We start from the raw sequence: 26,741 nt of genomic DNA on the forward strand, positions 1-26,741 counted from the left end.
GAAGGGGGCTTGGGGATAACAGAAAGAGCACTGGATTTGGGATTTAGTGTTTAAGGTATGGCTTTTCTGTATCCCATCTTTGTGACCTTGGCCAAGTCCCATATCTGAAACTCAGTCTCTCTCATTGGATAAATGGGAGTAATATCTACCCCATCCACCCCACAAGGCTGTTGTACAAAAGAAGAGATCATGAGTTTAGTAGCATTTTCTAGTTTACTGTGCAAATGTAAATTGTTACTATTTTCTTCCTGGCTGGCATTATTTACTGAGGAATAGACATTTCAGAGTAATCACTTTGAGCAACAGATTTGCTTTGGAAAATATTCTATCCCAAACCTCCAGTTGCAGAAAAAGCAGCAGCAGTGGTTTTTAGATCTATGGGGCCGAGCACAGGAAACAATGACTTCAGAATAGCTGGAGAAAGACCACATGGATGGCTTTATGATCAAAGGAATTATTTTTAGAAACATTTCCAGTATCATAGGACAAGGTCATATGGGGAGAAAATGTCCTCTGCAATATAAAGTACTAGTTATTCCCTTTGGAACATCCAGAGGTAAAAAGCCTTGGTTTGCAAACAGACAGACACCGACTTGCCATGTAACCTTGAACCAATAATTAATCTCTTTGATCCTCAGGTTACTCATATAAGAAATGGAATAATAACACTGACCTCATAACATTTTGGGGGGTAGTTACATAAGTTGGTGACTATACAGTGATAAATTGTGCCTGGCACATACTAGTTGCTTACTAAATAGTAACTTCCCTGGTTGCCTGAAGTGACCAGTAAATTTACAGATGGATAATAGAAGGATCTTCTCTCTCTGAAGCTTTCTTCTCCAAGGCACAGAAGTTCATAAACATTTTTAATATGATTCTTTATATTTTTAATCCTAGGAAGAATGATTTGGAGGTGACACTAAGATATTCAAAGCTATCCATTGTCTTAGGCTGAGTTCTCTAGAGAAGCACAACCAATGAAATGTGTGTGTGTGTGTGTGTCTTAGGCTGGGTTCTTTAGAGAAGCAAAACCAATAAAGTGTATAAGTATATATATAAACCAAAAAACAAACAAACAAACAAACCCACTGCCGTCGAGTAGATTCCAACCCACAGCGACTCTGTAGGGCAGAGTAGAACTGCATCATAGAGTTTCCAAGGAGTGCCTGGTGGATTTGAACTGCCGACCTCTTGATTAGCAGCCATAGCACTTAACCACTATGCCACCAGGGTTTCAAAAATGGAGAGAGATTTATAGGAAGGAAATGGCTCATGAGATTGTAGAGGCTGGAACTTCCCAAGTCCATGGATCAGGATAGAGGCTTCTCCTGATTCATGTCAGACAGCAGGGCTCTTGCTCACAGGCTGAGAATATAGACAAACAAATCCCAAGGTGGCAGGTAAGCTACAAGCTCAAGTCCCAAGAACTGGAGGTCAGGAGAACAGGAGCCAGCTGCAGGATCCAGAGTGAGCAAAAGCCCACCAGCCTTGCCAGAGAGTCCACTTATATTCAGGGCAGGCCACACCCCCAAAGAAACTCCCTTTCAACTGATTGGCTACTCATAGCAGATCCCACCATGGAGATGATCACATAATATCAAATCTCATAATGGAAGTGATCACATCATCATATGACTGCCAAACTATATCATAACTGCCAAACAACTGAGAATCATGGCATAGCCAAGTTGACATGCAACCTTAATGATCACAGTATGTATATGTACATATATATATATATACACACACACATGGAGAGAGAATGGCTTATGCTGTTGTGGAGGCTAGCAAGTCCCAAAGTCCATGGTACAGGCAGTGGCTGGAATCTTCTCCTGACTAATGTGGCTGGCCAACCCAAAATTAGCAGATCAGATGGCAGGCTGTTGGCTCACAGGGCTGGGGAGCTGGTGAATACCGAAGTCGGTAGATTAGATGACAGGTTCCTGGCTGAAATCCCAGGTAGTGAAGGTCAGATGATGATGACTCAGAAACAGGATCCAGAGCAAGCAAGAGAGCTTTGTCGGGCCATCTATATATCTATTTAGATCTATATATACACACACACACACACACATACATACATATATGTTGGGTGTAGACTACCTCCCCTGGGGAAACTCCTCTTACAACTGACTAGCTGATCACATCAGATCACATCATCATGGAGGTTATTACACTATATCACAAATGGAGGATAATTACATCAGATGACAAAAATGGAGGATAGTTACATAATACTGAGAATCATAGCCTAGTCAAGTTGACATGTGACATTAATTATCATAAGTGAGATTTCTAAACTCTTAAAGTGTCTTACTGTGCTTGCCTCTATGTTTTCAAATATATTTCTATTACGAGAGTGGTTTGGATATAAACTACAAACAAGTAGCTATCTGTTTAGTTATCAATACGTCAATTTATAGATCTAATTCATATATTTAAAAAAATTTGTAGGGCCTCATTTAGATATCTAGCTACCCTTCATTTTTTAAATTCAAGAAAGTTGAATGGTTTTTAGAAATTTGGAAAATCAACTCTGGTCTTTATACACTAGAACTATCTACTAGCAATGCATCCATGCAGTAATAGCTCAGTTAGTTAATATTTGTAATAATGCCTCCCAAGACATAGCAAATATCTTCTGAGTCATCAGACATAGTCTGGGTAACATAGCTTTAGTGTTAAATGCATTTTGTTCTATTTGAATTTTTTGAAACCTGTATTCATGACACAAACTATCTTATCACTAGACATTTTTATAGATTGAATCTGAGAACTTTGCTTCTGGACCTGGAAATACTACAGAAACCTTAATCCAACTTGGAATGCTTTGCACTCTAATAAAAGCTGCAATTATCTTGCAAATGAATGGAAGGTTATGTTTAAGAGTGACTGTAAACCTTTATAAACAATGATAATTACCCAACACTGTGGTTTAGTAGAAAGATCACAGGCTAGGGATTAGAGGCATAGATTCTAGGCCCACAGTATCTTCACAGCCTTTGGCAAATCACTTAACCTCCCTGACCTCAACTTCTTTATCTGTAAAATAAGGAAGTTGCATTAAATGATTGCTGAAGTGCCTTTTGGTTTTAACATTTTATCTTTCTATCCTCATGTGTAATATGCAGTGTGTGCTTTGAATAAGGAACCCAAATTAGGTTATGAGAACCTCATTCTCAGAGAACAGCCTGTAGCAAATTTATTAATGTTTATTGTCCAAATGTTACCATTTTTAAGCTTAAATAAATTACATTGTTTTATACAGGTACTTACGACAATAGCAAGCTACATTGTTAAGTGAAATGTAAGCATGTCTGTTCTGAGAAAATTAGTTAATATTTTCCCTTATTTATAAATATTACTTCAAATGCTTTCTTTAACCTTGCTATAAATGAATAGCTTCAATTATAGTCACTATTAGCTATTCATATATATATATATGCTGTCACAGCTAACATCCATCAACTGGCTAAAATTCATTAATAATCCTCTAATCAATATTTATTTGTTGACACATCTACTTATATCCTCAAATGGCCCGTTCTTGGTTATTTAACTATTAATCATAAAAATACTTAGCACAAAAAAAAATTCCTTAAAGTGTCCAATTATGATAAGCTCTTGGATTGACAAGCATTGTTAGATGTGTTAACATCCATCAGTAAAGGCAGCTTGTGTATAATCCTAAAAAGCCTGTCATTGATGGACGGTAACCTGTTGGTGGACTTTGGTTATGGCATGTTCACTCAGTTGCAATAGTAATCTGTGATGGAAACTCTGCCAGGAGCAAAATGTAGCAGCATCCATTTCAGCTGATTAGATTGCTGCCTTAAATATGCACCATGAAGTAACAATTGAAGGAGACAGCTGACATGCTACAGGAGCTGGAGATCAGAAACAATGAGGAATGTATTCAGTCTTAAGCAGTGGGAAGTCAAGAGATGCCAGATCTGTGTCAAGCAGCAAAGCTGACATGATTGTTGAGGTAGAGAAGACATGCTGTGACCCTTACTGTGACACCAGGCATTGGTGGAGAAAGAAAAGATGGCTTTGTATGAAAGCAGAAAAAGGGAAAACTTGAAGTATAGTTACTATCGTGGATAGTGAAATATGGGGTTAGCCTAAATTAGAGGAAACAATTATTTGTACTTACACGGCATTTTGTATGTTATTTTCAAAGTGTTGCCAGATCCTAGGTTGTTAATAGTATGGCTCCCACTATATAAACAAAAAGGAGTCTTTCAGGATGGTGGAGGCAAAAATGTATGGACCAGTGTCAAAGCAGGTGTGTCTGACAAACTAACAACTACCACCCAACTCCAATGTCTTAAAAAATAAGAAAATTCACCTGGAATACAGAGGTAGAGAAGACCACTGTCATGGGTTCAATTGTGCCCCTCCAAAAAATGTGTGTATCAATTTGGCTAGGCCGTGATTCCCAGTATTGTGTGGTTGTCCTCCATTTTGTGATCGTAATTTTATGTTAAAGAGGATTAGGGTGGGATTGTAACACCCTTACACAGTTCACATCCCTGATCCACTGTAAGGGGAGTTTCCCTGGGGTGTGGCCTGCATCAACTTTCAACTCTCAAGAGATAAAGAAGGAAAGGAAAGTTAGCAAGAAAGCAGTGCCAGGAGCGGAGGACCTGAGGTTCCTGCACTGAGATGCTCCCAGACCAAGGGAAGACTGATGGATCACAAGGACAGAGAGAGAAATCCTTTCCCTGGAGCTGATGTCCTGAATTTGAACTTCTAGCCTATGGTACTGTGAGAAAATAAATTTCTTTTTGTTAAAGTCATCCACTTGTGGTATTTCTGTTAAAGCAGCACTAGATAACCAATACGACCACTATGTTAACTTAATCCATTTGCTCCATCTTGGCTCTCTTGCCATTTTCTTTGTTCTTTTCTCCTTCCTGTATGGTGGTTTCATACTGGGAGTGGGAGGTTGCCCTAGAATTAGACCTCTTATCCACTAATGAGAAAATATCAAGTGAGATAAGGTATTGCTTCTGGAGATGCCCTCCTAGGAGATCAACAAATAGCTTTTCCAGAGCCAAGAGAAAACTTCCCCTTTCATCTAATTCACCCATTTACACCATGTGACTAGTCCTGAATCGATCACAGCAGGGGAGATGGGATGCCCTTTAAATCAGCTAAGCTCCCTTCAGGGACTAGATGTGCAGATGGTTTCTGTCAATATAGGAGCACTGGGTGTGGGAGGAGTGAATACCTGAAGGAAATCAGGATTCTGTTGGGAGAACACAGACAGAGAAGAAAGGATGCCTGTGATACTAGTCTAGGACCTTCCCTTACCAGCTGTATGTGGTTAGGAAAGCCAGCTAGCCACAATGGGTTTCATTTTTCTTATCCAAATAATGGAGGCTATTCACATACTTTGGAGCCCTGGTGGCCCACTGGTTAATTGAGGTTGGCTGCTAACTGAAAAATTGGTGGTTCCAACCCACCAGCTGCTCTGTGGGATGGCAGCCTGCTTCCGTAAAGAGTTACAGCCTTGGGAACTCTATGGGGCAGTTCTATTCTGTCCTATAGGGTCACAATGAGTCAGAATCAAATTGACAGCAGTGGGTTTGGACTTACATACTTAACATCAATTTTTTCCTTCCTTAGTAACAATACCTCATTTTTGTTCTGGTTGGAAAATCCAGCTGAAGTCTATACTTCTTAGCCTCCTTTGCCTCTAAGGATGTTGGAAATCCTCCTTAAAAAGTGAATCAACAGCTGATATGTGACTTTTTTTGTGTTTCCTTGTTTTGTCTTGCTCCCTGCCTTTAACATGAATGTGATCACTAGAGCTCAAGCAGCCAATATAGAATGTGAGGTAATCTTGAGAATGGCGACCATGTGCTCAGGATGGTGAAGCAGAAAGGTAGCAGGAGCCTGTGTCTTTTATGACTGACTGTGTAGTTGCCAGTCCATCCCTGGATGGCCTTTTATGTGAGAGAAAAATTAACTCATAAATTCTTTAAGCCACTCTTATTTTTGACCCTTGTTACTAGCAGCAGAACACATTTCTCAAATGGGTCATCTTCAATCATCAGTGTATAATAATTTGTTAGTATTATAAGTTCACATCTTATGGCGACTTAAGGCCACCCAAATGTATGGCCTGTCAAAGCTTCCACATGCCCATGCAACAAATCGTTCTCTTCTAGTGGAGACTTTTAATGAAATAAAATTTAATAATTATGATTTTTGTCCATTCACAGATAAACAGTTGAAAAATAAGAGCATGCATGAGAGACTGATTTACAAGAAGAAAGAGTGGGATTTCTTCCCCATGTTCCTTCAATCTGCAAAATCTACATCAGAGTTGGCAAATCATTTAATACTTCAGCACCAATTTTTCATGGAAATTGTATGATTTAGGAGGGGGCACTTCTGCACTGCTGTAAAACTAAGTGAACAATCCTTAAAATACCTTAAGTCATATTAAATTTGATCTGCTGTTAATGCACGTTCTGGAGCCACTCAGTGATGGCAGACATGACTAAGTGCTTTGATTAGAAATTGTCTGTGTTTATGCCAGGGATAATTTGTGATTTTTTTTGAAAACTACATTAAGAGATATTTATATTCAGTTTCTCTTAAATTATCTTGACAGATAGCATCCATAAATGGAGTATGACTCTCTTTCATGCCTTCATGTTCAAAGATAATGGTATCACTTATGCTTGGTTTTGCTTTCATCTTTCTAACCTATAAGTTTTACTCTTTACCTTGATTTTGACCCCTGCCTGTGGACCCCTTAGGTTTGAACCATCTCCTGGCATTTTTCACTGAGGATTTCTGCATGCTCTTTTTCTTTCTCTGATTTCCTTTTTGATTTTGGGAGTTGACATTACCTTGAGTCAGATTATTCCACCTTAGCTTCTAACCCATGGAGCTTCCCTTTACCTACCTCTCCAGCCATGCTCATTTCCTAGGTAATATTTTGGATGCATAAAATAATTGTTTTACGATTCTTCTTTGAATTGAATTGGTGGTCTGAGTGGATGGAGTGGAGAAGGTTTGGGGTTTGGGAGGAAGCCAAAGGAGGACTGAGGACATGATAGTAGAATTTCACCCTTGATTTTAAGTTTTTATGCACCCTTTAGGCTTTTATTTAGACTCATTACCAGACTCTATATTTCATTCATTTAAACACCATTTATAGACTCCCTATATGCCTACCACCATGATAGCTACTAGGAATAAACAGGGAAACAAAGCATTACCTGCCTTCTAGGAGCTTACTGTCTAATGGAGGAAGCAGAGAAGTAAATCATCGATTACAGTTTACTGTGGTAGTGCTACTGGAAAGCACCAAGTGTGCTAAAACAACCCTTGGTGTTTACGGCTTTGATTTCATGAACTGGTCTGGAAATAGGGTAGGGGTTGTTTAGCCTAGCAGGAATAATCAGACAATATACAGGCAATATTTGTAAGTCCCTCTCATCTGCTGGAGTCATTCTGCTTAAACTTGGTGTGCTTCTCAGAATGGTAGAGTTGGCCACCCATGCACCCAAGAACCAATGATTGCTGTCCTTGGTGCTGAAGAAAATATTTCTGGATGGGAAAAGTAGACTGCTTGTAAACAGTGCCAATTTCTAAAATTGAGGACAAAATGAAGATATTTATCTGGAGGGCAAACAGGGAAGTGGGTGGGTGGGCTCCATTTTGTACAAGTAGAGACGGAAGTGTTAATGAAAGTCAGCACAGAGAGACAGTACAGGCCCTTCATAGGCTAATTTCTTTTATGATTAATTGGTCCCAGGGAAACCTCACCACACTAGTGTGGGAGCAGCACACTGAGTGGAGGTGCTGTCTGCCCCTATGTCCTGACACAGCAGGCACCATGGATATGAGTGGGCAGCTAGAGGTGGGTGTCTGGGAAACACACAGTACAGCAACTGCTCCTGGTCTCACTTTCCCCGCAGCTGCTGTCAGGGTTGTGACCAAGGCCATCTTCATAAATGCACCAATTTTCGGAATACACTTTAAAAACATAGTGTTTAAACTTGGGACTGCTTGCCATCCCCTAGTCATATGTCTTCTAGATTTTTCCCTCCCAGAGGACTTGTATCTGTTCCTTTTCCTAAGACCATTGTGGAGGCAGCACAATGTAGTAGAAAGCCAAACAGATCTGGAACAAAAGCTCAGCTCATTTATTTGCTTGCTTTAATACTTGGGGGAAATTAATTCTCTGAGCATTAGTTTGATAATCTATAAAATGGGCTAAGGTACTTAACTTGCAGAATGGTACTGAGGATTTACAGCTTAACACATGTAAAGTGCCAGCACAGTTCCTGACAAACAGTAGGTACCCCATAAAGGATAGTTATTAAACTTACATATTACTGTTTTCCATAAGGTTTTTTTTGTTCTTTTGCGCATGGTGTGTGAGCAGAGAAGCAGAGAGCATTTGATAGAAGCCAAAGTAGTCTCATTGCAGGTAGGCTCAGAGCACCTTTATCTCTCTTTTATTCTTGGTGAGGAACAGCTGACTGACAGGTACATGGTGGAGTCCAGGGCAATTAGGCAATGTGCCCTCAAGGGCTTTGAAACTAAATTTCCCATCTAGGATAGTCTAGAAGTGAATTATTCAAGAAGCGTTCTTGAGTTTCTTTTTCTTCTTTTGTACTCTGTATACATACAGAGAGAAAGAGATGATAGATAGATAGATAGGTAGGTGGGTAGAGAGGTAGATGGTTGGATGATAGTGAGGGTGATATGGAAGCTCCGATGTCTTTTTATGACCTAGGCTCTGGAGTCCCACACTGGCATTTTCACTCTATTCTATTTGTTAGAAGCCAGTCTCTAAGTCCAGTCTACACTCGAAGGAAGGAGAATTAGATTGCACTTCCTGAAGGGAAGAGTATCAGAGAATTTATGGACATATTTTTAAAGCTACAACTACAACTATCTTTACTTCTAACATTTTTTAGTTTTGCCTCTTTTTGAACTTTATATAAATAGAATCATACAATATATATTCTTTTGTATCTGGCTCCTTTCACTCAGCATTATATTTGTGAGTTTTTTTTTTTTTTTAGTATAGCAGTACACTGTTCATATTAATTTCTGAGTAGTATCTCTTTATATGAATATACCACAGTTTATTTATTCATGGAAATTTAGGTCATTCTAGTTTTAAGCTGTCTTAGTTATCCAGTACTGCTATAACAGAAATACCACGAGTGGATGGCTTTAACAAACAAATTTATTCTCTCACAGTCTAGGAGGCTAGAAGTCCAAATTCAGGGTGTCAGTTCCAGGGGAAAGCTTTCTCTCTCTGACAGTTCTGGAGTAAGGTCCTTGTCATCAATCTTTCCCTGGTCTAGGAGCTTCTCAGTGCAGGGACCCTGGGTCCAAAGAGCCATTCTGCTTCTGGCCCTTCTTTCTTGGTCGCAGAAGGTCCCCCTTCTCTCTGCTCTTTTCTCTCTTTTATATTTCAGAAGAGATTGACTGAAGATACAACCTAATCCTGTAGATTGAGTCCTGCCTCATTAACATCATGGAGGTCAGGATTTACAACACAGGAAAATCACATCAGATCACAAAATGGTAGACAATCACACAATACTGGGAACCGTGGCCTAGCCAAGTTGACACAATTTTGGGGGGACACAGTTCAATCCATAACATTTCGGCTTTTGGGCCCCCAACATTCATGTCCTTGCCACATGTAAAACACACTGAGCCCATCATATCATCCCAAAAGTCTGAAATCAACTCTGAGTCCAAAATCTCATCTCTTGCAAAATTCCTCTTCACCTGTGAAATCTGGACACAAGTTACCTGTTTCCAAAGTAAAATGGGGGGACAGGTACAAGGTTGACATTTCCATTACAAATGGGAGAAATTGGAGGGAAAGAAGGGATAACAGGCACCAAGCAAGTCAGCAGAACACATTATGTTATCTTTCAAGGCTTGAAAATAATCCTCCTTTCTCTGAGACCATTTAGGCAATGGCCCTGCCCGCCAAACCCTGGGTGTTGGCCATACTCTCCAGATTCTGTGTGGAGGCCCCTTGGCTCTGAACTTCAGCTCAGCCTTCCAGGCTCACTGGGGTGGCAGATTTGGGGGGACCCTTTCTCCCAGTCTGTCTGAGTGGTGACCCTGTAGGCCCCATTGGCACCGACAGGCCCTGGGCACTGCCAGGCCCCACTTTTCTGCTCTTTGGGCATGGCAGCCCCACCACCTCAGCTTTGGGCAGCAGATCCAGCCCCATCCTGATGGCAGCACTCTTGAATGGCAGCCCCAGATTCTGGAACTGAGTTGATGAAGATCTCACTCTGAAACCTAGGAGGCTGTGACCCATCCTTTGAGAAACAGCAGGCTGTGGTTCTACCCTTTGATACCCCAGAGGCCATAGGCTTACCCTTTGAGACTGAAGCAGCTCTGCTTCCTGTACTCCTTGTCTCTTCTGCTTCTGCTTCCTGGTTGCTTAGCCTCTCAGCCTTTCGGGCCCTCAGCCCCTTGGGCCTCTTGGGCTGGTCCAGCATCTGCCCTACTTGGGCAAGTATTCCAAAGCTGTTTAACTCTACCGATAAGTGCCTGGAAGCCCCCCCCCCCCCAACCAGGAAGCCTCCTGCCCAAAGGCAATCAGCTCTCTTGCTCTGTGGATTCGCTCCAGTGCAATCTCATGTCGGTCCCTTAGTTCTGCTGCTGCTGCTTCTCGGCTGCTGCTTCTGCTGCCTGTGCCGTCTCTGGTGTTACAGCTCTCCTCATTTCCTTCTGAGCCCTCACCAGAATTGTCTTTGATGCTCGTAATTCCACCAACAGTCTCTTTAAGACAATCTAGGCCTTTACTATTAGGCACTTGAAACTTTTCAGCCTCTACCAGTTACTCAATTCCAAAACCACTTCCACATTCTTGGTACCAAATTCTGTCTTAGTTATCTAGTGCTGCTATAACGTAAATACCACAAGTGGATGGCTTTAACAAACACATTTATTTTCTCACAGTCTAGGAGGCTAGAAGCCCAAATTCTGGCACCAACGCCAGGGAAAAACTTTCTCTGTCAGCTCTGGGGGAAAGTCTTTGTCATCAGTCTTCCACTGGTCTAGGAGCTTCTCAGTGCAGAGACCTTGGGTCCAAAGGACACACTCCTCTTGTGGCTCTTCTTTCTTGGTGGCTCAAGGTCCCTGTCCTCTCTGCTCCATTCTCTCTTTTATATTTCAAAAGAGATTGACTCAAGATACAACCTAATCCTGTAGATTGAGCCCTGCATCATTAACAGAACTGTCTCTAATTCTGCCTTATTAACATCATAGAGGTCAGGATTTACAGCACACAGGATAAGCACATCAGATCACAAAATGATGGACAACCACACAATCCTGGGAATCATGGCTTAGCCAAGTTGATACACAATTTTAGGGGACACAATTCAATCCATAACATAAGCTATTACAAATAATGCTGCATGAATGTTCTTGAACATAATTTTTGGTGCACATGTATATGTATTTCTGTTGAGGATATACATTGGGGTGAATTTTGGGCCCAAAAGTATGCGTATATTCAATTTTAGTAAATAATGCCAAAGAATTTTCCAGAGTGACTGTATGAATTTACATTCCCACGAGCAGTATATAAGAATTTTTTTTATTCCACATTTTGTTAGCACTGGTCATTATTAGTCTTTTCAATTTTTGTTATTCTAATGGGTATATGGAAACCCTGGGGGCGTAGTGGTTAGTGCTATGGCTGCTGACCAAGAGGTCATCAGTTCAAATCCTCCAGGCACTCCTTGGAAACTCTGTGGGGGCAGTTCTACTCATATAGGGTCGCTATGAGTCGGAATAGACTCCACAGCAGCGGGTTTTTTTTTTAATGGGTGTATAGAAGTAATTTGAAGGCAAATGCACTTTCTTCCTTCCTATTCCTCTCTCATTTCTCCACTTGCTTACTGGTGTTTCTTAGGATCACCTCCCAAATAAATCATTGTCCATAAATCATCTTAAGGTATGCTTCTGTGGGATCTCAAAATAAGTCAATTTTTTTTGAACTTTCCATCTGTGTTCAAGAATGAAATTGCCTGTAATTTTTTAATTTATACTTCTCTTTTCCTGTTTGATTATCTGTATTATTCTATCCTCATAAAATCAGTTGGATAGCTTTTCCATCTTCAACAATTTATATTAGGAGTGATTATTCTCCACAGTTTTGTAGAACTCATACACAAAAATGTCTGGGTGTGATGATTTTTAGGGGGGGAAAGAGGAAGTTTTGACTGCAATCGTTATTTGTTTAACAGTAGTTTTTCTATATAAGCTTTCTATTTCTTTGTCAATTTTTATCATTTTCTACATATTCCAAGAAGGCTATCCATTTAAATTAAGATTTCAAATTTTTTGTGGTTTATAGTTGTTCATAACAGTCTTTTGATTTTTTAAGAATTACTGTTGTCATTAGTTATTTTCCACCCTTCCATTCTGTGTATTGTTTATTTGTACATTCTTTCTATTATTCACTTCAGGATTCTTGCCTGAGGCTTTCTATCTTATTAGACTTTTCAAGAACACAATTTTGGTTTTATTGACCATCTCAACTTTTAATTATTTATTTTCTACTTCATTTTGTTTTTGTCTTTATTTTTATTAGTTCCTTTTTTTCTCATCCTTCTGGGTTTTTTACTGTGGCTCTTTTTCTAGTTTTTTGACATAAATTCTGGTTTATTAATTTCACTTATTCTTATATTTTGATAATTGTATTCAAAGTTATACATTCCTCTCTAGCTGAATTGCACAAATGTCAACATGCAGCATTTTCACTGTATTTCAGTTCTAAATCCTTTAAAACTTTCTTTATCAGTCTATCTGACCTAAGGAATTTTCAAAGCTATATTTTGGAAACTATGATTTGTAAGTTTTATTTGTTTATTTGTGGGTTTATATATTTTGGATTGTGGTAAGAAAACATACCCCATATGATGAGGATTCTTTGGACTTTATTGATACTTGGTATACGATTGATTTTTACGTATGTTCCATGCATTCTCAAGTAGAATATGCATTTTTGTTTGGTATATGTATCCCTCTAAGACAAACTTTGTTAATTGTTTTCTTCTTATCTGTTATCTTATTTTTTGACTGCCTGAGCTATCAGTTCCTAACAGAAGTGTGTTAAATCTCCAGCTAAACCAGTGCTCATTGCAGCCCTATTCACAATCCCCAAAAGGTGGAAACAACCTAAATGCCCATCAATAGATGAATGGATAAACAAAATGTGCTCCTTGGAAACTCTGTGGGGCAGTTCCGCTCTGTCCTTTAGGGTCACTATGAGTTGGAATCAACTTGATGGCAGCGGGTTTGTATTTTTGGTTTTGGTACATATATACAGTGGAATATTTCTCAGCCAGTCAGAGAAATGAAGTCTTGATACATGTTACAGTATGGGTGGAGCTCGAAGACATTATGCTGAGTGAAATAAGCCAAAGACAAAAGGACAAATACTGTGTGATCTCACTTAAATAAAAAGACAAGAAAAGGCAAATGTATAGAGACCAAAGTTTGTTAGTGGTTACAGGGTGGAAAGGAGGGGGAAAAGGAGGTTAATGGTGATAGAAAAATTGCACTGATTAAGGGTAGAGTTATACAGTTGATTACTGTAATTGCTGTCAATAAGTTGTACACCTGTGAAAAGTTGAACTGGCAAAAGTTGCGTGATACATAAATTTACAACGACAAAAATAAATAAATAAAAGAGTAGCTGCTGAGGCTGCTATGTACAACCAAACACCTCATGGGATTGTGTTCCTTGGTTTGTAAGTTTAAGATCATGATTTCATGGAACATCGCAGTTAATCGGCCTAGTAACATGTTTAGTGCCTATGTTCTACCTCCTAGCTCATTGTGTAGTGCCTGGGTCTTCAAAGCTTGCAAGCGGCCATGCAAGACATAACATTGGTCTCTACTCACCTAAGGAAGGAGAGTCAGAAATAGGAAGAGGATATGGAGTGCCCGGCTAATTGCCTCCATGAACAACTGTCTCCTTTGCCATGAGACCAGAAGAATTTGATGATGCCTGGCTACCATTACTGAACATTTTAATCAAAGCTTCCATAGAAGAATCCTGATCAAAAGGGGGGAAATGTAGAACAGAATTTCAAATTCTCATGGACTCCAGACTTCCTGGAGCTATGAAGGCTGGATAAACTCCTGAAATTATTGCCCTGAGGTAATCTTTAAACCTTAAATCAAAAATATTCCCTGAGATCTTCTTAAAACCAAATAATAGTTTAGCTTAAATAGTATAAAAAGTCTGCCTTAAGCATTATGGTTTTGACCAACTATCTACAAGGGATCAAATTGACAATAGCAACTCAAAAGATTAAATAGGAAACTTAGGGGGCAGTAAGTTTATGCTAATGGAAGACAAAAAACTCAGGAAAGGAGGGTCAGAATGGTTGCACAACTTAAAGAATGTAATCAATGTCACTAAACTGTACATGTAGAAATGAATGAATTGGTGTATGTTTTGCTGTGTATATTCTCAATGACAATAAAATAAAAACAAAGAAAAAATCTCCAGTAATAATTATTGATACTTCTGTTTATCCTCATAATTCCGTTAGCTATTGCTTTCTATAAGACTATATTTTAGGTACCCAAATATATCCATGATTAGAGTAAGTTAGGGACCCATTGTTCTTTCTGTCAGTGTGCAACATCCTTCTTGGTTCATTATAATGCTTTTCATCTAAAATTTTATTTTTCCAGATATTAACATCAAAACCTTGCCTCTTTTTGGTTTTGTATTTGTCTGTTTTGTTTTTTCTGATCCTTTATTTTCAAAGTTTATGTATTTGTGTTTTAATTGTGACTCTTGTAGAAGGCATATCACCATATCATGTTGTGTTACTCTAATTTGAGAGTTTCTGTCTTTTTGTCATTTAAGCTCTATTTATATTTATTATAACCACTTTAACATTAGAACACATTTATGTTACCTTATTTCTTTCACGTTTTGATTTCTTTCTTTCCTCTTTTCTTGTGTTCTCTTGGATAGATAACGTTTTCTTTACCTGGTTTGAAAATTATACATTTTATAGTTATTTTCTAGTGGTTATCCTTTGTTCATTAAAACCTCCACTATTTTTTTCCTCATTCAGCATCTAAAGCTTATTAACAACGATGTGCTCTCTCTTAACAAAAGAATTTAGGATTGTCTGACTTGTGTCTTTTCCAAATACTGAATCCTACCCCATGTTGGGGTTGTAGGGAGATTTAGTTCTAGCTTATTTTGAATACATTAAGCTACTGCTTATTTAGACTACTTTATTAAGATCTTTCTTCGCTTTACTTTCTGTTTCAGTGCTTCTTCATGGATGTATTTCTCTTCTCTTTGAAGTGCTTCCTCAAACATTTCTTCTGAAATGGTTTACTTGCCAAAAATTTCTCAGTATGTTTAAGGATAATAATATTTTTACTGCACATTTCTTTAATCTTGCTTTTAACTCTCTATTTTAAAATAATTTCAGACTCGTAGAAAAGTTGAAAAATACAGTAAATGAATTCCTGTTTTCATTTACCGTTAAATGAAAGCTATGTTAGATATAAAATTTAAGGTTCATCTTTCTGATAGGTGATAGGGTTTAAAATGGAAAGAAATAGTTTTAGAAGTAATGACTTCAACTGTGTCCATGAAGTTTAGATAAGAAAAGCAGAACCACTATGAATGATATGGAATAATGGATTTATCATAGTGATTGGACTTGATGTAATTGTGGGAGCTAGTGAAGAAGCCTGTGAAAGCTGTTGCCTTTGCATCTGGCAGTGGGTCTGAAGTTGGTTTTGGTTAGCAGGAATGGCAGCTAGAAAGAAAAGCTGAACATGGAACAGAGGAGAGTGAGGACAAATTAGAACCTGCAAGGACAACCTGGAACCTACTTCTGTCTCTTACCATCTCCAGCCTCAACGATGCAGATAACCTATAGAAGGAACATATGCAGCTCATCATGAAACTGAACATGTGCCTGTCCCTGGATTCAGAGATGCTGAAGGAGGAAACCTAGTCGGGGCTGGAGTAGCTGAAGTCCTAGATGCTTCCCCTTAGTCAGGTAAGCCAGCAGATCAGCCATAGCATGCATGAGCTATAATGGCACCTGGTACCCTACACTGAACTTCAGAGGGTAGTCGCTGCTACTTCCTCTCTGCCTTCCAAATCTCATGCAGTTTCTGTTTGGGCTGACCTAGCCATATAGAGAAGGGAATTCTGGGAAACATATGTTGACACAGTACAAACCTATTACTTTATTTCATAACATTTATATTTTGTAATAAAATGAAAAACATTTACCTGGAGGTACAATTCCTCTCATTTCACTCATTTTTATGTTCAATTTATATGTAAGAACTTTCACTTAAAGCACACACGTGTAAAAAAAAACTAAAAAAATACTTAAAAAAATTCTATTTATCCATATAGCTATTCATGTATCCACCCAACCATCCATCCTTCTATTTCTATATATTAAAAGAGAGACGTTTGGAATGATATTCACAAAATGCTAGTATGGTTATTAGGGGGTTATGGGATTTTCAGTCATATCGTTCCTTTTTTTCCTCTAATGCTTGAGTTTTAAAAAATACTATTCTAATAAAAATTATCCTTAAAATATACATCCAAATTTGGGTTTAGTTGTCATTTCCAGTCTGTTTGATTTGATAAGGAGCTAGTAAGAATCTCAAATTCCCACCACATCTTTCAGTGAGTGTAACTTTTAGATCAGTGCTTCATGGCAGGTGTGCCTTTACTAGTCCCTTCCATCCTGTCATCTTCTATTATCTCAGATTGTTTTATGTATCAAATGCACTGAATTTTGCGGTAATAATTCTTTTTTGTATTTTATTATTAAAGTGCATATGATTTCCAGTAAGAATTTCTGATCAGCATAACCTACTAAGTGCTACCCCCTTGAAATGACATAGTTCCAGAGAACTGCAAAGAGAAAACATATTTTAGTTACTCGGTTGGCCAAATTTCAGATGTATAGTTGTTAGTTTCAAGGAATAGGAACTAACTCTGGCTATGATAAGCAAGTACCGCTTAGCAACATGACTTTCTTTTTTTAAAGCTATAAAGATGACTGATACAATTGTAATATGGCTGTTTGAATTCAAGTATTGTATTAGTTATCTGTTGTTCCATAGTAATTATCTAAAACTGAGAGGTTTAAAAGCACATGTCTTTATTATCTCATAGATTGTGTGGGTCAGGAATCTGGCATGCCTTCGATGGGTCTTTTGTTTCATGGTCTCTTATAAGGTTGCAATTACTGTGTTGGCCAGGGATGGGATCTCATCTAAATGATTGACTGATCAGATCACTTCCAAGCTTATCCATGTGGTTGTTGGCAGGATTCACTGTTGGACTGAGGGTCTCAGTTCCTTGTTGGTTGTTGGCCAGAGGCCACCCTCAGTTCCTTGCCCCATGAATCTCCCCAACATGGCAACTTTCTTCATCAAAGCCAGCAAGAGAGAGAATCTGCTAACAAGATGGAAGTCACAATCTTACGTGGCCTAATTGCAGAAGTGATGTTGCATCACATCTGCCATGTGGTATTTGTTGAAAGTGTCCCTAGGCCAGCCCAAACCCAAGTACAGGGGATTACACAAGAGGGTGAATACCAGAAAGCAAGTGGTATTGGGGATCATTAGTATTTGTCACAGATACTAATGTTATTTTAAAATGTATGAATGTGGTAGGTTCTTAGCTTTAACTTGAACAATCAGAAGTATTTGATGCAGTAAATTACTCCCTCTTCCTTCTTATATATTCACCATTTTGTTACTGGCATACCTCACTCTCTGGATTATATCAATGGTGTGATGGAGTTGGCTCATAGTGGCTAGCAAGAGCCAATTGTTAAATTTTCAGGAATTTTGGGAGCAGTGACGTCACATTGGTAGCTGGAGATTCACCATGGTGGAAGTATTTACACCATGGAAATTAGCAAAGTGTGTATCGGCTTGTATGTTTGTTTATATATGTAACTATTTCTAGAGAACTGGTCATTAAACGTTTACCAACACACCTCTGGTTATCCTCCTACTTCACTGGTCCCTCCTTCATCTCCCTTGTTGATTTCTCCTCTTTTCCCTGGCCCCTGAACATTTCAATGTCCCAGGGCAAAGTCCTTAGTTCTCTTTGCTGTCTACACTGACCCCTTTGGCGATCTAATCTAGTCTCAGGCTTTTACAAACCCTCCACATGCCCATGAGTTCCAAATTATATCTCCAGTATTTCTTCTAAGTACTAGACTCACATATCCAGTTGCCAACTCAACACCTCTGCCTGGATGTCTAAAGTTGTTGTTAGATGTCTTCGAGTTGATCCTGACTCATGATAACCCCATGTGTTATATAGGAGAACAGCTCCATAGGGTTTTCTTGACTGTAATCTTGATGAAAACAGATCACCAAGCTTTTTCTTCCCATGGTACAACTGGGTGTGTTTGAACTACAAACCTTTAGGTTAGCCGTCAAGCACAAACCATTTGCACCACCTAAGGACCTTGGATGTCTAACAGATATCTCGAATTTAATATGATCAAACTGACTTTCTGATAAAAAAAAAAAAACGACTTTCTGATTTTTTTTTTTTTTTTAAGTCACCTATAAATCTGGTCCACCAGCAACATTCCCCATCTGTTCTGGATAGAATTGTGTCCCCCAAAAAGATATGTTGAATCATAACTCCTGTATCTATAAATGTGACCCTGTTTAGGAATAGAGTTTCTTCAATTGCTATGTTTTTTTTTTAAATTGTGCTTTAGGTGAAAGTTTACTGCTCAAGTTAATTTCTCATACAAAAATTTATGCACATACAGTTACGTGACACTAGTTGCAATCCCTATAATGTGACAGCACACTCCCCCTTTCCACCCTGGGTTTCTTGTGTCCATTCAATCAGTTCCCGTCCCTTCCTGCCTTCTCATCCTGCCATCAGACAGAAGCCGCCCATTTGGTCTCTTGTATCTGCTTGAATTCAGAAGCACATTCTTCAGGAGTATTATCTTATGTTTTATAGTCCAGTCTAATCTTTGTCTAAAGAGTGGGCTTTGGGAATGGTTTTAGTTCCACGGGCTGTGGCTTCAGGGATTCCTCCAGGCTCAGTCAGACCTTTGAGTCTGGTCTTTTTACATGAATTTGAGTTCTGCTCTGCACTTTTCTCCTGCTCCATCAGGGACTCTTGTGTTCCTGTCAGGGCAGTCATTGATTGTAGCTGGGCACCATCTAGTTCTTCTGTTCTCAGACTGATGGAGTCTCTGGTTTACGTAGCTCTTTAGTCTCTTGGGCTAATATTTTCCTTGTATCTTTGGCATTCTTCATTCTTCTTTGCTCCAAGTGGGTTGAGACAAATTGATGCATCTTAGATGTAAGCTTTTAAGATCCCACATGCCACTCATTAAAATAGGATGCAGAACATTTATTGTTTCATTTTTTTTTTTGCATATGGATATCCAGTTATGCCGGCACCATTTGTTAAAGAGGCTGTCTTTTCCCCATTTAACTGACTTCAGGCCTTTGCCAAATATCAGCTGCTCATAGGTAGATGAATTTATGTCTTGTTCCTCAATTCTGTTCCGTTGGTCTTTGTATCAGTTATTGTACCAGTACCAGGCTGTCTTGACTACTGTGGCAGTATAAAAGTTTCTAAAATCAGGTAGTATGAGGCCTCCCACTTTGTCCTTCAGTAATGCTTCACTTATCCGGGGCCTCTTCCCTTTCCACATGAAGTTGGTGATTTGTTTCCCATCTCGTTAAAAAAGTGTCGTTGGAGTTTGGTTCTGGATTGCATTGTATCTGTAGATTACTTTGGGTAGAAGCAACGTTTTCACAATGTTGAGTCTTCCTATCCATGAGCATGGTACGTTTTCCACTTACGTAGGTTTCTTTTGGTTTCTTGCAGTAGTTTCTTGTAGTTTTCTTTGTACAGGTCTTTTATGTCTCTGCTTAGGGTTATTCCCAAGTATTTTATCATCTTGGAGACTATTGTAAATGGTATTGATTTGGTGATTTTGTTTTAGATATTCTCTTTGCTGGTATAGAGGAATCCACCTAATTTGTATGGTAATCTTGTATCCTGATATTTTGCTGAAATCTTCTATTAGTTCTAGTAGTTTTCTTTTAGATTCTTTGGGGTTTTCTGTGTATAAGATCATATCATCTGCAAATAGGGATACTTTTACTTCTTCCTTACCAATTTGGATGGCCTTTATTTCTTTTTCTTGCCTTGTTGCTCTGGCTAAGACCTCCAGCACAATGATGAATAAGAGTGGTGATAAAGGGCGTCCTTGTCTGGCTCCCGTTCTCATGGGCAATGCTTTCAGGCTTTCTCAGCTTAGGATGGTGTTGGCTGTTTGGCTTTGTATAAATGCCCTTTATTATGTTGAGGAATTTCCCCGCTATTCCTATTTTGCTGAGAGTTTTTATCATGAATGGGTGTTGGACTTTGTCAAATGCCTTTTCTGCATCGATTGATAAGATCATGTGTTATCTTTTATTTATGCAATAGATTACATTGATTGTTTTTCTAATATCGAACAATCCCTGCATACCTGGTATGAATCCCACTTGGTCATGATGAATTATTTTTTTGATACGTTGTTGAATTCTGTTGGCTAGAATTCCTGATGAGGATTTTTACGCCTATGCTGATGAGGGATATTCGTCTACAGTTTTCTTTTTTTGTGGTGTCATTACCTGGTTATGCTGGCTTCATAGAATGAGTTTGGGAGTATTCCATATTTTTCTATACTCTGAAATACCTTTTGTAGTAGTGGTGTTAACTCTTCTCTGAATGTTTCGTAGAATTCTCCAGTGAAGCCGTCAGGGCCAGGGCTTTTTTTGTTGTTGTTGGGAGTTTTTTTTTTTTTTTTTTAATTACCTCTTTAACCTCTTCTTTTGTTATAGGCTTGTTTAATTTTTCTGCCTTGGTTTGTGTTAATTTAGGTAGGTAGTGTGTTTCTAGAAATTTGTCCATTTCCTCTAGGTTTTCAAATTTGTTGGAGTACAATTTTTCATAGTATTCTGTTATGATCCTTTCAATTTCAGTTCAGTCTGTTGTGATTTGCTTCCTCTTCAGTTTTTCTTTTGTCAGTTTGGCCAATAGTTTATCAATTTTGTTGATCTTTTTGAAGAACCGACTTTTGGCCTTGTTAACTGTTTCAATTGTTTTTCTATTCTCTATTTCATTTATTTCTGTTCTAATCTTTATTATTTCCTTTCTTTTGGTGCCTGAGGGTTTCTTTTGCTGCTCTCTTCTATTTGTTCGAGTTGTAGGGTTAATTCTTTGATTTTCACCCTTTCTTCTTTTTGGATGTGTGCATTTATGGGTACAAAATGACCTCTGAGCACTGATTTTGCTGCATCCCAAAGGTTCTATTAGGATGTGTTTTCATTCTCATTTGATTCTATGAATTTCTTCATTCCATCCTTAATTTCTTCTATAAACCAGTAGTTTTTGAGCAAGGTGTTCAGTTTCCATGTATTTGATTTTTTCCTTGCCTTTTTCTGTTATTGATTTCTTCTTTTATTGCTTTATCATCAGAAAAGATGTTTTGTAGTATTTCGATGTTCGGATTCTGTTAAGACTTGCTTTGTGGGCTAATTTGTGGTCTATTCTGGAGAATGTTCCAAGTGCGTTGGAAAATACAGTATACTTGGCTGCTGTTGGGTGGAGTGTTCTGTACATGTCTAAGAGGTCAAGTTGGTTGATTGTGTTATTTAGATCTTCTGTGTCTTTACTGAGCTTTTTTCTAGATGTCCTGTCTTTCACCGAAAGTGGCATGTTGAAATTTCCTACTATTATTGCGGAGCTGTCTACTTCTCTTTTCAGTGCTGCTAGAGTTTTAGGTATTTTGGAGCCCTGTCATTGGATGCATATATATTTATCATGGCTCTGTCCTCCTGGTGTATTGACCCTTTAATCTTTACATAGTGTCTTTCCTTATCTTTTGTGGTAGCTTTTGCTTTAAAATCTCTTTTGTTAGAGATTAATATTGCCACTCCTGTTCTTTTTTGGCTGTTGTTGGCTTGATGTATTTTTTCCATACTTTGAGTTTTAGTTTGTATCTTTGAGTCTTTTTTAGACAGCATATAGACTGATTGTGTGTGTGTGTGTGTTTAATCCATTCTGCCACTCTCTGTCTCTTTATTGGTGCATTTAGTCCATCTACATTCAGTGTAATTATTGATAGGTATGAGCTTAATTCTGTCATTTTGATTTTGTGTGTATGTGTGATGTTGACAGCTTCTTTGTTCCACTTAATTTTCTGTGCTGAGTCATTTTTCTTTATGTGTTTTCTTTTCATTATTGTTGATTTCATATTTGCTGAGTCTTTACATTTTTCTTCTTTTTTATTTTGATGGGTAGATTTATTAGTTTCCTTTGTGGTTACCTTAAAATTTACCTCTATTTTTCTAAGTTTAAACCAATCTTTTATTTCTTGATATTGCCTTAAATTCTCCCTTGTATGAAAGTTCTATTTATTCCCTCTTTTCGTTTTAATGTTGTCTTCATTTACATATTGCTGTCTCTATTTCCCTATTTTCAATGTTTAGCTTTGGCTTATTTTTGTGACTTCCACATTAGGATTAATGTCTAGTTGTTCTGTACTGTGTTCTAGTCTTGATTTGTTATTTGGTATTGTTGGTTCTCTAGCCAGAGGACTCCCTTTAATGTTTCTTGTAATTTTGTTTTGGTTTTTACAAATTCCATTGACTTCTGTTTATCTGGAAATGCCCATTTCATTTTCATATTTGAGAGACAGTGTTGCTGTACATATAATCTTGGCTGGCAGTTTTTTTTCCTTTAAAGCTTTATATATGTCATCCCAATGCCTTTTTGCCTGCATGGTTTGTGCTCAGTTTTCAGGGCTTAGTCATATTGGTTCTCCTTTGTAGGTGACTTTTTGCTTATCCCTAGCTGCTCTTAAAATACTCTCTTTATTTTTGGTTTTGGCAAGTTTGATTGTAATATGTCTTGGTGATTTTCTTTTGGGATCTACCCTGCTTCATGAGCTTCTTGGATAGATATCTTCTCATCTTTCATGATATCCGGGAAGTTTTCTGCCAGAAAACCTTCAACAATTCTCTCTGTATTTTATGTTATCCTCCTCCTGTTCTGGTACTCTAAACACTCATAGATTATTCCTCTTGATAGTGTCCCACATAATTCTTAGGGCTTCTTCATTTTTAAAAATTCTTTTATCTGATTTTTCCTCAAATAAATTGGTGTCAAGTGCTTTGTCTTCAATCTCACTGATTCTGACTTCCATTGCCTCAATTCTGCACCTGTGAATTTCTACTGAGTTGTCTAATTATGCAATTTCATTGTTAATCTTTTGAATTTCTATTTGCTGTCTCCCTATGGATCCTAGCAGCCTGTTAAATTTGTCGCTCTGATCTTGTATAGGTTTCCTGAATTGCTCTATAGTTTTGTCTGTGTGTTCCTTGGCTTGGTCTCAGTTTTGCCTGATCTCTTGAAGAGCTCTGTATATTAATCTTTTGAATCCCATCTCCAGTAATTCTAAGACTTTCTCTTCCTCTGAAGATTTCTTGGTTCTTTGTTTTGGTTGCTTTCTCAAGCCATTTTGACCTGCTTCTTTATGTGATTTGATGTTGATGGTTGTCTCCGAGCCATCAATAATGTATTATATTTATTTATTGTATGTTTGCTTACTGTGTCCTAGCTTTTTGTTTTGTTTTGTTTTGACATGCCCAAGTAGGCTGTGCATGTAAGCTACTTTGGTTATTGGCATCTTTGAAGCTCTCACATCCTCTCACCAGGCGGTTAGAGCTGCTACTAAATGTGTGAGTCCAGGAGTCTTTTACTTTTCTTGTGTGGATTCAGCTCAGGTCCAGGTTGTCAGTCACCAAGTGCGTGGTGCAGGCGGTCACCTGCAGTTCTAGATGGGCAGGGCTATATAAGGGTGATTAGAACAGGCACAGGTATCTGGCTGTAGTAGGGGGCTATGTGCTGAGCAAGAAAGGGGGATGATGGCTGCTCCTCAGTGCCTAAGTAGAAGGTATGCCCCTGTCCATTAAAGTACATAGGTGGATGGGTTTTGCAGCTGGACTTTGGTTACTCAATGCTCTTGGCTGTAAGGACTGGGACACACCACTTATTCATGGATCTCTGTCATGGGTGGCTAGGTGCAATGCGTGGATCTGCCAGTCCTCAGGCCCCTGATTTGGGTGGGTGAGGACCATACTTAATGTGCAGAGTGGTGTCAAATGTCGTGAATCTGCCACTCCCCCTTGGCTGTTGCAGTTGAAACAGGTATATACCCTGTCATTCTATGCTAATGAGGGCCTACGCTGTTGAATGGGCACACAAAGGTCTAGGTAGGGGTGAAGGGCGTTTGAATGTTTGAAGTTCATGGACCGCTTATGCCTGTGCCTGGGCAAAAGGGCAGTGCCTATCCTGAGTTCCATAATTAGGAGGCATGGTGATATTTAAAGCTGTGAGACTGGTTTGTGCATGGTTAGTCCTGAGCACCAGGCTTAGGGGAGTTGGTGGGGTTTTTTTTATTTGTTTTTTTCTCTAAAGCTGAGAGACTGGTTTGGGCATGATAGCTCCTATTTTTGGCTTGGGGGTGTGGCAACTGTTGAATACTGCCCAACTGGTATAAGAGCCAGGTGAAGAAGAGGGTGGGTGACGGGATAAGAGGCATTTCTCAACTATGAAAATCCCAGAGACAGAAGGGTCATTTTGAACCTGTGCAGTAGGTTAGATGTTTGCACTTAACTTTCGCAGATCCAGTGCTGCTTCCCCCTGGCTTTGAAAGCTTATGCAGATTCTCTGCCGCTGAGTCTCTCCCAGCATGGTAAAACACATCCCGAGCACTACTGCTTGCCTCAGCCTCCATGCACCAGCCAATCCAGCCGGCAGGGTGCCAGCTGGCTCTAGCCTGGCACTTCTTTGCTGTTTCTGAACTGTCTCTCCCTCCTTCTGCCACTCAGTCTGACTCCTCAACTTGTCTTTGATGTTCAGGGCTCCTAGATTGTCATGTACAATGAATTCACTTGTTTTTTTAGACCTTTGTTGTAAGAGGGACCACAGGACGCATCTGACTATTCCATCATGTTGGCCCTACCTATCATATTGGAGTAGAGTGGGTCCTAAACCCAATCCCTTCTGAGCAGTGTTTTATAAAAAGGCAAAATAGACACACACAGGTTGAAGATACCACGTGAGGATCATGGATAAGTCAAGGAATGCTCAGGGCTACAGAAACTGAAAGATACAAGAATCGTTCCCTAGAGCTGGTAGAGCCTTGTCTATGCCCTGAGTTTAGACTATTAGCCTCCAAAACTGTGAGACAATGAATTCTAGTTTTTAAAGCCACCTTGTGATGTTTTTGTTATAGCACTAGGTAAATAAGATACCTTCTCAGTAATGACAACTCCATCTTCCAGCTGCTCAAGCTGAAAATCTTATAGCCATCCTTGATACCTTTCACTCACAACCCATGTTGAGTCCATAGAAAATCGTGTTGGCTCTACCTTAAACGTATGCAGATCTGGCCATATCTCACTAGTGAAGCCTGAGCACCCATCATATCTTACCTGAATTATTGCCATAGCCTCCTAATGGGTTTTCTCACACCCACCTTTTCCCTCCCAATAGTCTATCTTCAACTCCTTCAAGTAGCCAGAATGATCCTTTTAAAATGTTACTCCGATCACACTACTCCTCTGCTCATAACCCTCCGATGGCTCCCGCTTTCACTCAGAGTACAAGCCAGAGTCCTTACGAAGGTCTGCAGGGCCCTATGTGATCTTCCCCTGCCTTTACCTCTCTAGATGCAGCAGTATCAATTTCCAATGAGTCGACTCTGACTCATGACGACCCATGTGTGCAGAGTAGAACTTGCACTCCATAGAGATGTGACCTTTCATAGCAGATCTCCAGGCCTTTCTTTGGAGGCCCCTCTGAGTGGGTTCAAACTGCCAATCTTTTGGTTAGTAATCGAGACTTAACCGTTTGTGCTACCCAAGATTATCTTTCACTAAATCTGCTACTAAATGCCCCTCCACTCAAAATCTGCTCATTTCACTCTGGCCTCTTCATCATTCCTCAGAAAACAAAACAAAACAAAACAAAAACCTGGCAGGTAAGCTCTTTACTCAGAGCCTCTGTCTGGAATGCTCCTCCCCCAGATAACTGCATAGCCCACTCCCTCACTTCATTCAAATCTGTGCTCACATGTCTCAGTGAGGCCCTTCCTGACCATCTTGTTTAAAATAGTTACCTTTTTAACTCCTGAAAACCCTTACTCTTATCTAACTGTCTATGCGGTACATTCATTGTCATCTCTCTCCTCCCATTCAATACAAGGGTAAAAGTTTTCCTGGTTGAATCCCACTACCGATGTATCCTAATAGTGAAGCAGAAGAGTGCCTGACACACAGTGGTGCTCAATAAGTGTTTGCAGTGGTAATTAGTTACTCAATTAATGAAGAAATGACCATGGCCCTCTTGTTAAGAGTCAGGGCTACACCTAGTCTCTCTCAGATAGTCTCAGGTAAAGGGACCAAAGAGTCCATGCTGCACAGGTGTACTTGCTGAGATCCATGCCTGTGCTGCCCTTCCTCTAATGGGGAAAGAAGATCTAGTTTTCTTGGGAAATCACAGGCAGTTGGAATAAATCCAGCCCCTCTTCACCATCTGTGAGTGCCAAATCCTGTATGGAATGATAGAAACTTTTCTCTTG

This window comes from Loxodonta africana, chromosome 23 (assembly GCF_030014295.1).
Source record: "Loxodonta africana isolate mLoxAfr1 chromosome 23, mLoxAfr1.hap2, whole genome shotgun sequence".
In the NCBI taxonomy this organism is placed as follows: domain Eukaryota; kingdom Metazoa; phylum Chordata; class Mammalia; order Proboscidea; family Elephantidae; genus Loxodonta; species Loxodonta africana.